General features: G+C 42.0%; 1 protein-coding gene and 1 long non-coding RNA gene across 13 annotated transcripts in view; one reads left to right on the top strand and one right to left on the bottom strand.

Annotated features, from left to right (window-relative positions):
• LOC124291599 (tripartite motif-containing protein 45-like) overlaps positions 1–14,962 on the top strand; it is an 87,820-nt gene that overhangs the window by 64,282 nt on the left and 8,576 nt on the right. The window lies entirely within an intron of this gene.
• Positions 230–14,762, bottom strand: LOC124291620. The gene is made up of 3 exons (XR_006902249.1): positions 14,753–14,762; positions 13,282–13,286; positions 230–315 (listed from the first exon to the last, which is right to left on the bottom strand). It is a non-coding gene; the product is annotated as an uncharacterized LOC124291620 (long non-coding RNA).

Consider the following 14,962-nt stretch of genomic DNA (forward strand, 5'->3'; position numbering starts at 1 on the left):
ACAGACTACACCAACAACAGTGTCAAGTCCTTCTACACCAGGAACAGTCAGCCACGTCACAGCAAGCTCAGTCTGGAAGGTAGACCATGGGGTATAACAAGGCTGAAACACAACCAGGTGGCTGTCACTGTGATGGGTACCGGTCAGATTGTAACAGTTGAAGTGAACCCTGACCTGGTGCTGCTGTCGACCATCACAACCAGCAAACAGTACTGGGGTATAACGTCTCTGACACCATCAACACTAGCAGCAAGTTCCGAGTCCCCTCCCTGTGTTGATATCCTGGATATGTCGGGACACGTGCTGAAGTCTGTTCTGGTCACAGAGGTGGAAACATCTTAGAGTTCCCCAACTTCCTCTGTACCACGAGTACAGGAAACATCCTGGTGTCTGACTGTGGAACCAAGTGTGTCGTGTGTCTGACCCCCGAGGGAGATGTGGTGTTCAACTACAGACCTACAAGAGACACAGCACTGAAGGTTCCAGGTGGTATCACAAGTACCAGCACAGGCGACATCCTGGTGACAGACTCCCCACAACACAGAGTCATCCATCTGACAGAGTCAGGACAGTTTGATAGAAATATATTGACATCACAGGATGATGTCAAGAATCCACGGGGACTGTGTGTTGGTGGTCGTGGTCGAATGTACCTGTGTACATCAGATGAAGTGAAGGTATTTACATGTTGTAAGTGAGAGAACACGTCACAATCTCTTTCTTTATGTTAAATATAGATATATGTTACCTGGATAGATATGATGTGATGCACTGTAGGAACATTTGACTTTTGATGTGAACGTGACGAATCATGCCTGTTGTAGAAAGACACAACTTGTAATATAATGAGTGTTGGTTTGGTAGCCTAGTGGTTAAAATGTTCGCTCGTCACGCCGAAGACCCCGGTTTGATTCCTTACATGGGTACAATGTGTGAAGTCCATTTCTGGTGTCCCCCGACTTGATATTGCTGGAATATTGCTAAAAAGCTAAAAGCGATATAGAACCATACTCTCTCACCTACTGGAATGTAATGTAATGTAAGCAGCCATTACTTCTACTTTTTATTTAGATGTATTGTCTCAATAACACTATGTGGTCCAAAATCATGTAAAATATTGATATTTTGAGTTGTAATGCTTTTGAATCACTTTTTCTATCAGTGACTTTGATGAACAATTGTTTTACAAAATTTACTGAATTGGTCAAAAGGGACAACTGAGTGGTCAAAGGGAGATAAGTCATTATGAGAAGTATTCGAAGTGCCATAAAATGTAGCGAACGTATGAATAGTTTATCAGTGAGTTAGTTGCGCTTTTACGCTGCTTTTAACATTATTACACACATTGTAATTTGTTGGGAATCGAACCCGGGTCTTCGTCATGACGAACGAACAGTTTAACCACTAGGTTACCCGGCCCCTATTTTGTCACAATTTCTGTTTAGTGTGCGTGTTGTAAATTGATACATGCAGTGTTTATACCGACGTGTACAGTTATATACTCTCTGCCTCATATCATTCATTCACTTGATGGAGGAGTAAGAAACGTTGTGTTCCTCATAATAAAGAAGTTGACATCGATAAAACTTTCTTCCTGATGTGTATCCCTTCTAAATGCCATCAAAGACCTGATGTGTTACATGTACGTAGTGATGTCTGGCTCAATATAGAACACTGCCATTTCCTTTGCTAATATGTTATACTACCCTTGCAATTGTTCTGCCTTTGAAATTTCTAATTATGATGTGTCTTGATTTGTAAACTTGGTTACTTTTATAATACAATTTGTTAATTTGTTAAATGTATTACAGTTTTTTGTTGTTTCACACTATATTGTTTTGAGAGAGAGAGAGAGAGAGAGAGAGAGAGAGAGAGAGAGAGAGAGAGAGAGAGAGAGAGACAGAGAGAGAGAGACAGAGACAGAGAGAGAGGGGGGATAGAGGAGAGAGGGAGAGAGAGAGACACACACACAGAGAGACACACAGAAAGAGAGAGACACAGAGAGAGAGAGAGAGAGAGAGAGAGAGAGAGAGAGACAGAGAGACAGAGAGGGACAGAGAGAGACACAGAGAGACAGAGAGACACAGAGAGACTCAGAGAGAGAGAGAGAGAGAGAGAGAGAGAGAGAGAGAGAGAGAGAGAGAGAGAGAGAGAGAGAGAGACAATCTCCAGGGTCCCGTTGTACAAAACAACCGTAGCTCTAAGGTTACCTTATCTCCTTAAGTTTAACCTTAGGCCTTTGCTAAGGTTGACGCCCCGTTGTACGAATCTACCTTCCGTTTTAGTTAAGGTGAAATTTTAAGGTTGGTCCGACCCAACCTTAGTGTGGCTAAGGCTGACAGAAGACCTTTACCCAAAATACCCTCTGTTTACTCTGCGGCGTAAAACGCTATTCACTCAACCACCCACTCGCCCACTGAGAAACTGAATACTGCAACCGCCACTCGTCAGTGGTCGAGTTTATACCTTTCAAACTTCAAACACATGTCATCGTATCCCAGTTGTGTAGATCGATGCTCATGCTGTTGATCACTCGATTGCCTGGCCCAGACTCGATTATTTACAGACCGCCGCCATATAGTTGGAATATTGCTGAGTGCAGCGTTAAACAACAACAGCTATTAAGCTTGGCTGAAGCTTTTTGGTCTGCAATAGACAGAGGTATCCTGTTAAATAGGTGCGATTCCTCACATGGGTACTAATTTCTGGTGATATTTCTGGAATATTGCTAAATGCGGCGTAGAATTAAACTCACTCACTCCTGTTTAACAGTCGTTTGTTGTGTGGTATGTGTATAGCTTTAATCTGCACACACACTATTGGCATATAGACCCAACACAGAAATCGCAATATTATATACCCGTAATGGTGGCCAGATCTAGCTTTAATCTGCACACACACTATTGGCATATATAGACCCAACACGGAAATCGCAATATTAGATACCCGTAATGGTGGCCAGATCTAGCTTTAATCTGCACACACACTATTGGCATATATAGACCCAACACAGAAATCTCAATATTAGATACCCGTAATGGTGGCCAGATATAGCTTTAATCTGCACACACACTATTGGCATATATAGACCCAACACAGAAATCGCAATATTATATACCCGTAATGGTGGCCAGATCTAGCTTTAATCTGCACACACACTATTGGCATATATAGACCCAACACAGAAATCTCAATATTAGATACCCGTAATGGTGGTCAGATCTAGCTTTAATCTGCACACACACTATTGGCATATATAGACCCAACACGGAAATCGCAATATTAGATACCCGTAATGGTGGCCAGATCTAGCTTTAATCTGCACACACACTATTGGCATATATAGACCCAACACAGAGATCGCAATATTAGATACCCGTAATGGTGGCCAGATCTAGCTTTAATCTGCACACACACTATTGGCATATATAGACCCAACACAGAAATCGCAATATAAGGTACCCGTAATGGTGGCCCGATCTGTTGCATGATTTATGATACACTACTGGGTTTGGGAACATATTTTCTTATGCATTTTCAAAGCGATATTGGACCAAGTCGAGTGTCCCTCAGTGACATTGGTTCAATACAAGTCACACAACGACGCTACAGATGGGTACTTTAGCAAGTTGAATAACACAAGGGGCTCTTTGAGTGACTACTCCTACACCTACTATAAGAGTAGCAACATGTTAACCCATTTTCATTGTCCATATCACTGCCCATATTCAGTGGTATACTAGTGTACACGTGTTACGTCATAATTTATCACGTTGTGACTCCCATGGGGATTGTTTTGTTAAACATTTCGTGACAAAAATAGATAGAGAGTGTGAGAGTGAGAGTTTAATTCGTATAATGGCCTCATGGCCCAGAGTACAAAAAATACATAACTGTTTGTTTGTGCCCATACAATACATATACATAAATATAATACATCACTGTATAGCAGTCAGACACGTACGTTAGACGCCCAATTTGTGCGATAAGCAACGAAATTCACATAATATACGCCTCAAGTCTCTATTAGTGTACAACGTAGTTATGTACACTTCTGTTTCCAAAACTGACTTGTACGATGAATAAACTTTAAGAAAGGAACTACTACCAATATCACAGTACCAATATCACTGCTCCTAGTTTGGAAACAGATATCCTTGGAGCGTTGCTTAAACGTTGCAATAATACATCTACGTCGCCAAAGTCTTGTGTAATCCGCACAAAAGAGAATCCAAATTTAAGCAATAGTGAACGAACATAAGACACGAAGTTGACACTTCCATTTTCACCATTCATTCTCACGAGTCTACACCAGTACCTGATACAACGGCTAAAATAATTAAATATATCCCTCCACGCTAGAGCCTCGTCGACTATATAAACCAGGTTTAATAATACCGTATCACTCAAGCTCTGATCGAGACACAACATAAGACGACATTAACTCGACCAACCTTGATCAAGGACTAGAGCGCTGTCTCAGATACTGAATATTGACTTCTCGTGTCCAAGCTACTCAAATCATGGGTGATATCTTGGATACACTTGCTGACTTTACAGGCCTGTTCTCCGGGTTTTTCAGAGACCCAGCTAGAATTCTGATGGTTGGACTCGATGCTGCCGGTATGTTAAGTAATATTTATTTGCAGCTACCTTTTGCACAACTTGTTATTGACATGAACACATTCTAATTTTACAGGATACATTTTGTATTGCAATCATGCTTTATGAATTAATTAGGGCCCCTTGCCTCCAGGCAGGAGACCTATTGAAATCGTTCGGATTATTACTATTTATTATTCCACCGTATTTTGCCAAACATAGCTCCTAAACCATTACTCACAATCGCTTCCAAGAAATCACCAAGGTGCCCACAACACTGAAGTTGATTGCACCAAAAACGCAGGACTCTAGGCTCAATAGCAAAAGGCAGATAATTCAAAAATAATTCACACATTTCAAAGTCCAAAGTAATAATCTCCGAATCTACACGTCCAATGACTACCAAATTTCTGGGGCAGCTCTTGAATCCGATTACCTTCAATTTCAACTGATTACCCATGGGGCCAAGGGGCTCAGTTTGGCGGCTATATTGGATTCAAGGAAATATGACGTTTTTGGCGGGTAGGCAATTCGACTGTTCCGTACATTATATGTGTACATATGATAACTGAAGTCGTGGCAATTCCAGAACACTAATTGATTTGACTGTAGACCCACGAACAACGGAGTTACGGCCTGTTAAAGAGAGGCCTAATTCTTCTCCGGAACTATTCGACCCCGGCTGTATTTGGAAGGTCCGCTCGCATGTCAAAAACGTATTCTGGCTCCGTTTTCTACGGTTTCTAGCCCTTTAATACACTTCAAACACCCGTAACTATGAGACAGTATGACAGAAGGTGCTTGGTAATATTCAGGACAAGATCAGACCCATGTAGAAACACTACTTCCAGAACTGTAGCGGTCAGTTTCTTGCTATATCTCCCAAATTGTTTTGGTTTATGACATGCAGTTTTGTTGCTTGATATCGGTAGTGCTCCGTTAAAATATACAAGAACACTGATCGAATATTAGCACTCCCTTGCACAACTATGTTTTCAGGTCTAGGAAAGGTGCGTAATCATATGAATAGCGCCTAGGTATCGGAAAGGTGGGTATTCATATGATTAGCGCCTAGGTATCGGAAAGGTGGGTAGTTATATGAATAACACCTACCTATCGGAAAGGTGGATAGTCAAATGAATAGCGCCTAGGTATCGGAAAGGTGGGTAGTCACATGAATAGTTCCTAGGTATCGGAAAGGTGGGTAGTTATATGAATGGTTGCTAATATCGAAAAGGTGGGTAGTCATATGATTAGCGCCTAGGTATCGGAAAGGTGGGTAGTCATGTGAATAGCACCTTTCTTTGTCCCGCATTTGGTTTCGAATCTTAGGCTCGAATCATTGAAACATCAATACTTTTATGTCGAGAGGGCTTTCTCCACCCTTTCACTTTGAAATGAATTGAATATCATCTTTTATTACCCACGTGGTCAACGTATGGGTAGTTGCATATTAATCTCGTACGTCACACGAGTGTCGTATCGCGTTGACCTGTGTCGTAACGACTTGACCTGAAATTCTAACGATTTGATTGGATAACCGATGACCTCTCAATTAGGTCACATTCTGACGTAACTATAACTACACTCGTTTCGTATAATTCGTATGTAATGAGACCTCGTGTAGTATTCTCTATGTATATTGCAGGTATCCTGTACGTGGTTGACACTAACGACAGGGGGAGGTTTTTCGAGTCACATGAGGAACTGACGAACGTCATCGACAGCGACGAGATGAGATCCGTTCCTGTGGTCGTCGTGGCTTACAACCTCTCTTCTTCTCGCTTCCCTCTAAATTTTCAGCGCTGAAGCTGCCGCCAAGTTATCGGAAGTAGTGGACCGGAAGATGACGGACCGGAAGTGGTACATCCAGGGGGACATGCGCTACGACCGGGGAGGGTCTGTTCGAGGGTCTGGAGGAAATGTCCCGACTGGTGAAAGATTTCAAACAGAACAGGAGGCGATGAATATTTAAAGACGGAAATCACCACAAACATGTACCTGTGATAATGTCCAGAAGCTCAAAGGTGTCCAACTCCATGACAGCTCGGGAGCATTTGTGTACAAATGTATCGATGGAGTAACTCCACGTCGAGCCTCACATAAGCATTGTGGAAGAACAGGATCCTGAAATCAGAAGGAAGAGTCTTCTGTGTTGATCCAGATCAGAGCCACCAGGACAAAGACTGCAACCATCCTGTGGTCCTGTACAGGCGATCGTTTCCACGATAGAAGTGACTGACTTCCCCTGCGAGGGTTAGATTGGATACACCGTTTCAATGTAGCGTTTTTTGCATATATCTCGAGCTCTTAGCATTTATGCATTTTCAATGTTGTAAAACAAAGATAATGAAGGGCACACGTGAAAACGTAGATTCCAACATGACCTAAAACGAAATTGTTCATTAGTACTGGCACAGTCTCTTTTAATAGGTTATCACATTAAATATTCCCTGTAATTGACTGCAATTATGTGTTATGATTACACATAAACAGTCCATTGGACTTTAACCACCCAACATCAAATCGGGAGAAAAACTTATTTTAAAGATATATAGTTTTAAATATGGTTTCCTAAAATACTTACCCTCTAGTGTATGTGTACTTGGATTCGTGTCGTTATTGCAAGGAAACGTTTGACAAAGTTTCGTACATCAAAAGTCATTCTATTAACGCCCATGGTAAAACCTGGGCTGAAATTGGGTTGAAATAGTTATTATAAGAATACAGAAACTCGGTTCAATAATAACCCATACGAATTGTTATAAAGCAGAGTAATGTACTGTGAGAAAATGTATCTGTTCAGATTCAGTATAGGTTAATAACACTGCGTGTTAGCAATAGCTAGTTGTCAGGAATGTATTACCCTTTAACAGTAGATATACATAATGTACATGGCAACATACAAGGCAGCGGTTGATATCATCAGCTGTTCAAGATCACCTTGGGCAACCAAGTATTTGTCTGAAAACAGTAACAATCCAGAAGGTGTGTTAAAATTCAGGATTAGGTTTGACTATTATCCATGGTTTTATTGTCATGTATATCAAATACTGTCTGGCTTGTATCAAGGGTAAGGATATATTGTATTTACACTGGACAAGTCAGTGAGTCAGGGTATGCGTCAGTTACCATGATGCAGTCCATGATGAGTGATGAAGGAACAGTTCTGTCTGTCCAGGCAGATGTCCGTGTGTATGTGACTGGTGCCCTGCAAGTCTTGCACCATCTGTTACTGAAACCAGCAAGTATAAAGGAGATCCCCCTGTATCACACTCACGACTAGTGGTAGTGTTGCCTCACGACTAGTGGCAGTGTAGCCTCACGACTAGTGGTAGTGTAGCCTTACGACTAGTGGTAGTGTAGCCTCACGACTAGTGGTAGTGTAGCCTCACGACTAGTGGTAGTGTAGCCTCACGGCTAGTGGTAGTGTAGCCTCACGACTAGTGGTAGTGTAGCCTCACGACTAGTGGTAGTGTAGCCTCATGGACTAGACTAGTGGTAGTGTAGCGACTAGTGGTAGTGTAGCCTTACGACTAGTGGTAGTGTAGCCTCACGACTAGTGGTAGTGTAGCCTCCACGACTAGTGGTAGTGTAGCCTCCTGACTAGTGGTAGTGTAGCCTCACAACTAGTGGTAGTGTAGCCTCACGACTAGTGGTAGTGTAGCCTCCTGACTAGTGGTAGTGTATCCTTACGACTAGTTGTAGTGTAGCCTCACGACTAGTGGTAGTGTAGCCTCACGACTAGTGGTAGTGTAGCCTCACGACTAGTGGTAGTGTAGCCTCACGACTAGTGGTAGTGTAGCCTCACGACTAGTGGTAGTGTAGCCTCACGACTAGTGGTAGTGTAGCCTCACGACTAGTGGTAGTGTAGCCTCACGACTAGTGGTAGTGTAGCCTCACGACTAGTGGTAGTGTAGCCTCACGACTAGTGGTAGTGTAGCCTCACGACTAGTGGTAGTGTAGCCCACACTAGTGACTAGTGGTAGTGTAGCCTCACGACTAGTGGTAGTGTAGCCTCACGACTAGTGGTAGTGTAGCCTCACGACTAGTGGTAGTGTAGCCTCACGACTAGTGGTAGTGTAGCCTCACGACTAGTGGTAGTGTAGCCTCACGACTAGTGGTAGTGTAGCCTCACGACTAGTGGTAGTGCAGCCTTATGGCTAGTGGCAGTGTAGCCTCACGACTAGTGGTAGATTAGCCTCACGACTAGTGGTAGTGTAGTCTCACCATATATATGTATTTACTACATGTGTGCTTAATCATCCAGGAATTGTATCTACTTGTTGGAAACTTGCAATTATTAGTAAATATTGCAACAGTTTAATTCATGCGTATTTCTGCATTGAGCTATTTACGCTTTGATGAGAAATGTAGACACGTCTATTTTTGATCCACGAGTTATTGATTGAGTGAGTGAGTTGAGTTTTATTCCAGCTATTTGGCGGCGTTCTGCAAAATAATCGGATCTGGACCAGACAACAGCATGAACGTCAACCTATACAATCGAGATACGATGACATGTGTCAACCCATTCAGCGAACCTCACCACCCGATCCCGTTATAGTCGCCTGTTACGAAAAGCATGGGATACTGAAGACCAATTCTAACCCTGATCTTCGCGGTGTTATCCACGAGCTGCCATGAATCACGGAAGGAGGTCACAGAGGACATACAATGAAAGTAAAACGCCAAGAAAACCTAATGACCACGATATATTGGCCGTAAGGACTGTTATACGATGTATGTTTTTTTTGTTTTTGATACATTCGTGTGATAAATTAACAATAAATAAAAAACAGTGACATGGAAGACACGCCATGGTTTGAGAGGACCATGTAGATGTAGAGCAGGTAGCCTACAGATGTAGAGCAGGTAGCCTACAGATGTAGAGCAGGTAGACTACAAATGTAGAGCAGGTAGACTACAGGTGTAGAGCAGGTTGACTTCAGTTGTAGAGCAGGTAGACTATAGATGTAGAGCAGGTAGACTACAGATGTAGAGCAGGTAGACTACAGATGTAGAGCATGTAGACTTCAGATGTAGAGCAGGTAGACTATAGATGTAGAGCATGTAGACTTCAGATGTAGAGCAGGTAGACTACAAATGTAGAGCAGGTAGACTACAGGTGTAGAGCAGGTAGACTTCAGTTGTAGAGCAGGTAGACTATAGATGTAGAGGAGGTAGACTACAGATGTAGAGCAGGTAGACTTCAGATGTAGAGCAGGTAGAATACAGATGTAGAGCATGTAGACTTCAGATGTAGAGCAGGTAGACAACAAATGTAGAGCATGTAGACTTCAGATGTAGAGGAGGTAGACTACAAATGTAGAGCAGGTAGAATACAGATGTAGAGCAGGTAGACTTCAGTTGTAGAGCAGGTAGAGTATAGATGTAGAGCATGTAGACTTCAGTTGTAGAGCAGGTAGAGTATAGATGTAGAGCATGTAGACTTCAGATGTAGAGAAGGTAGAATACAGATGTAGAGCAGGTAGAAAACATATGTAGAGGAGGTAGACTACAGGTGTACAGCAGGTAGACCACAGATGTAGAACAGGTAGACAATAGATGTGGAGCAGGTAGATTTTAGATGTAAAGGAGGTAGACTACAGATGTAGAGCAGGTAGACTACATATGTAGAGCATGGTAGACCACAGATGTAGAACAGGTAGACTATAAATGTAGAGAAGGTAGAATACAGATATAGAGCAGGTAGAAAACATATGTAGAGGAGGTAGACTACAGGTGTACAGCAGGTAGACCAAACATGTAGAGCAGGTAGACTACAGATATAGAGCAGGTAGACTACAGATGTAGAGCAGGTAGACTACAGACTACAGATGTAGAGCAGGTAGACTACAGATGTAGAGCAGGTAGACAACAGATTTGGAGCAGGTAGACTACAGATGTAGAGGAGGTAGACTACAGATGTAGAGCAGGTAGACTACATCTGTAGAGCAGGTAGACTATAATTGTAGAGGAGGTAGACTACAGATGTAGGGCAGGTAGACTACAAATGTAGAGCAGGTAGACTACAGACTTCAGATGTAGAGCAGGTAGACTACAGATGTAGAGCAGGTAGACAACAGATTTGGAGCAGGTACACTACATGTGTAGAGGATGTAGACTACAGATGTAGAGCAGGTAGACTACATTTGTAGAGCAGGTAAAATACAAATGTAGAGCAGGTAGACTACAGATGTAGAGCAGGTAGACTACATTTGTAGAACAGGTAGATTACAGGTGTAGAGCAGGTAGACTTTAGCTGTAGAGATGGTTGACCACAGATGTAGAGCAGGTAGACAACAGATTTGGAGCAAGTAGACTACAGATGTAGAGCAGGTAGACTACAGATGTAGAGGCGGTAGACTACAGATGTAGAGCAGGAAGACTACAGATGTAGAGGCGGTAGACTACAGACTACAGATGTAGAGCAGGTAGACTACAGATGTTGAGCAGGTAGATTTTAGATGTAAAGGAGGTAGACTACAGATGTTGAGCAGGTAGATTTTAGATGTAAAGGAGGTAGACTAAAGATGTAGAACAGGTAGACTACATATGTACTGCAGGTAGACTATAATTGTAGAGGAGGTAGACTACAGATGTAGAGCAGGTAGACTACAGATGTAGAGCATGTAGAGCACAGATGTTTGAGCTGCCTTCTGTTTAACTCGATCAACACCTGTTACTGAATTGACTTGGCATTATTGTGTGGTGGAAGGGAGATAACTCGTGATGAGGTATATTTATAGAGCAATAACAGCGAACGCCTGAATAGTGTATCACCACTTGAGCTGTTCCCGAACTTCCCGTGTGTTGTAAACAGACATACGAGGGGGACATTGAAGAGCGATGTTCGAGTAGCAGTACGAGTACTGAGTCCCATGGGGTACTGTCAATCGCTCTTCAATGTGCTTCGTCGTGTGGCCCTAGAGGACCAAAAACTGTATGAATACTCTGTACTCAAGCTTATCCATTTCTGCAGTTTCGATAGGGGTACATGTGATTAAATGTCACGTGACATGTTGTGCATGTCACCATTACGTTTATGTGAATGATTTAAACCTTTCTTCAATATCATACAGTTATTTTTATCATGCACATAACAGAAGTATTTCAGGCTCAAAACGTTTTGATAGCCCCTAGTATACAGTGTACACGGCCGCTTGATGGTTCACGCAGAGCTCAGTTTTCCAGCCACGTGTTTGTGGCAGCGACCTACTCTGTATATCTGAGTGTTATGATCACTTTGCGCTAGTTAGCTTTTAAGTATTGTAAATAATCGTTAATTCTCTATCTTTATTTCAGCTTCCAACAGGCGTTGACATATGCAATGTAAATATATATTATAATATATTGCTTTGTTTCCGCTCACTATAGTAGCTGAAAGGAAATAGTTCATAATTCATGTACTTTTGTTAAATTTCTTGATTTCAGCTCATATCAGCGCTGAAACAGTTCATATACTTAATCGCTTAGTTTTAATAATACAATCAAAAGTGTCTACTCAACCATGACCATACGTTACGATTGGTCCATTCAAACTTGCATGCTTTTTCTATGTCTGAACACCTCGCACCCTCACGCGTCATATTGTCACCAGACACGACTGACAAAACTTGTGTGACAGGTTAGTAAACTAATTATCTTCAATGTGTAATCTTAAACACACAACATATATTAAATAAGGGTAATTAATGCCGTCATGGTAGTTAGCGTGTGTTGTAAACGGCACGCGGGTAGACGCAAAGTTTCTATTTTAATGTGTATCATATCTTCCCTGTTAAGCGTAAATAACATTAAATAACTATAAAGCGAGGCATTGTGGAGAATGCTTTGTGTAGGAATGTTGTCTCATTGTTGTGATCGTAGTTTGCACAAGGTGTGGTGATGTGAGGTGAGGTGAGGTGAGTTTTATGTTGTGCTTGAGAATATGTCGTTCATATGACGACGTGCATGCATGAGTAAGTGTATGTGTGGCTGCTTGTACTAGCCCAGACTCAAGCTGATTTTATAGTGCTAGTCCACTGAGATACCATGCCGCAGTGAAGCTTGAATACCCCACTCAGACACATTATACTGACTCCGAGCCGACCAGTCCTTGTACCCATTCATGCCGAGCGCCAGGCAGGGACCAACAAGTATCATATTTTAACGTCTTTTGGTATGACGCGGTCGGGGATCGAACCCGCGACCTTCCGCTCTCGGGGCCAACGCTCCAACGTCTCTAAACACAATGTAGTGATGGGTGCTACCGCACTCGTACATCTGGTAACATTGGATTGGCCATCCGATGCTGCTCGTATGTTTCCGAGTGTGATCGAGGCACGTGATCAACTTACCCGCCAAATCTGACAGATGACAATTAGGAGATCAAGACGAGACACTGACGACTATGGACACGAATACTTCGCAGAACCCTATAAAGTTGATCTCCCCACTCATCACCGCTTACGAAGCAAGGTACGCGCCTTTCCCTATCACCTGGTTTTCACGACAACAAATAATGGCAAAGTATCTCAATCGAAGGTTTTATAGAGTATCAAATATATCTTTAAATGCTTATCATTATGTCTATATGGAGAGTTTACACTGAATCGGTTTGGTTTTGATTACAACCTATCTTATTTCCAGCACTAATTATTTCATCGTCTGCTATGGCATCCCAGGCATAAACACGGTCCCTGTGCCATACATAGGGTATGTAATGTGCCGGACAATACTGTTTATAACATGTTTTTTTATCATTCTAACATAAAGAATCATCGTTCCTTTATGTTAACCTTCTAAGGTAAATATTGTATGCTATGTGGCGATTACCGCCGATATCATTTATGGCTTTGTTTAACTCATGTCATGAGTTGTCGCCCCTGATCTTGTAAATTTCAACCCCTCAGTGATCATGATATTTCTGTAATATTTAATGCACAGATAATATTGTCGGCGCTCATGCATTCAAGCTGCATTAAAGGATTTTTAAAAAGGTTAAACACTATGCATTTTTATTACATAATGCCATTCAAACATGAATGTATACCACATCTGCACTATCCATTTACGAAAACTAGTCGTAAAAGATAAATATGCACCAAAACTAAAACCACTTTAGCCCCGCCCACTCGTATGCATATTTTTATGCTTAGCTGTCTGCCGTCTGTGGGTGTGACGTCATACCCGAGAGTCCGCTCAGTGTGTTGACATTTCAGTAGTGTATACGCCATCGAGTTGAAAGTGACACGAAGCGCAATGTTTTGAATGAAGCGTTGTTGTGATTATGTATTGGAAACTGACAACTGCACTTCGAGTTTTGATGATTATCCAACTGCGTCAACAACACGGATGTACATTTCCTGAGAAATTCTATTTGGCAAGAGGAAGGGCAGAGAATGTTTACTGTCGTCGTGCGGATTTTGTGAACCCCTCCACGCACGGTCATCTGTGTTCGTTACACTTTTCAAAGAAGTGCTATGAAAGAGACCTAATCTCTGGCGAAATATGGATACGAATAGGCAAAGCTTGAACTTTATAAGGATGCTATATATCGGGCATTCCTTTCGACATTCCAAACAAACACAGAGGCCGAAATGTCAACTTGGGACTGAGACCGAGAGAGTTGCATTCCGGACGCGACGTTGGTTGCAGGTGAGTTTTAAGATGTAGTTGTTTGGAGCAACATAAAAACTCCAGTACTAGCTAGCTGTATAAAGAAATAGTTGATGGAAAAGTACGCCATAATTAGCGCTCGTGTACTATTTTCGATCAGAGATATATTTTCACAGCCACTGTTACTGTTATCCAGTAGGGCCAAGTCATCTATTTCCCGAGACGGAATGTTGGGTGTTTTGTGGTGTGAGTGTGTGTGGAGGGATTGGGATGGAGGTGGGCATGGACAAATGAGAACTTGCAACATATGAGTGCGGTGGTGAGAGAGAGCACATAATTATTAAAACAATAAAAAATAAGTCATATCAGATAATTATCCACCAGGGACTGGTCCCCTACCATGTTAAAATGGTATGTGAATTGTGTGTGTGTGCGTTCGTGTGTGTGTGCGTGTGCGTGTGCTTGGGAATGATTAAAATGTTGACTCTCACTCTTTCTCTCTTTAAGGCAATGTACAATAAATAAAATGAAAATGACTGCTCTGCACTGGCCTAAAACTTAGGTATCTATGGACCCCTTGCAAAAACATCACGACAGCTGTATATATAGGTAACTTTTAACCTACTTTCAAAAATGGGAAATCAGGGAAATATGTTCATTCAGATAATGTATTTCTTTGTGGGTTTTGTTTTTGGCAAATGTAAAAATGCTACTTTAATGCTATTTTTAGGCTGTATATGGCAGCATTTCACATCAA

This window comes from Haliotis rubra, unplaced genomic scaffold (assembly GCF_003918875.1).
Source record: "Haliotis rubra isolate DU_JTF1 unplaced genomic scaffold, ASM391887v1 Scf498, whole genome shotgun sequence".
Taxonomy (NCBI): Eukaryota; Metazoa; Mollusca; class Gastropoda; order Lepetellida; family Haliotidae; genus Haliotis; species Haliotis rubra.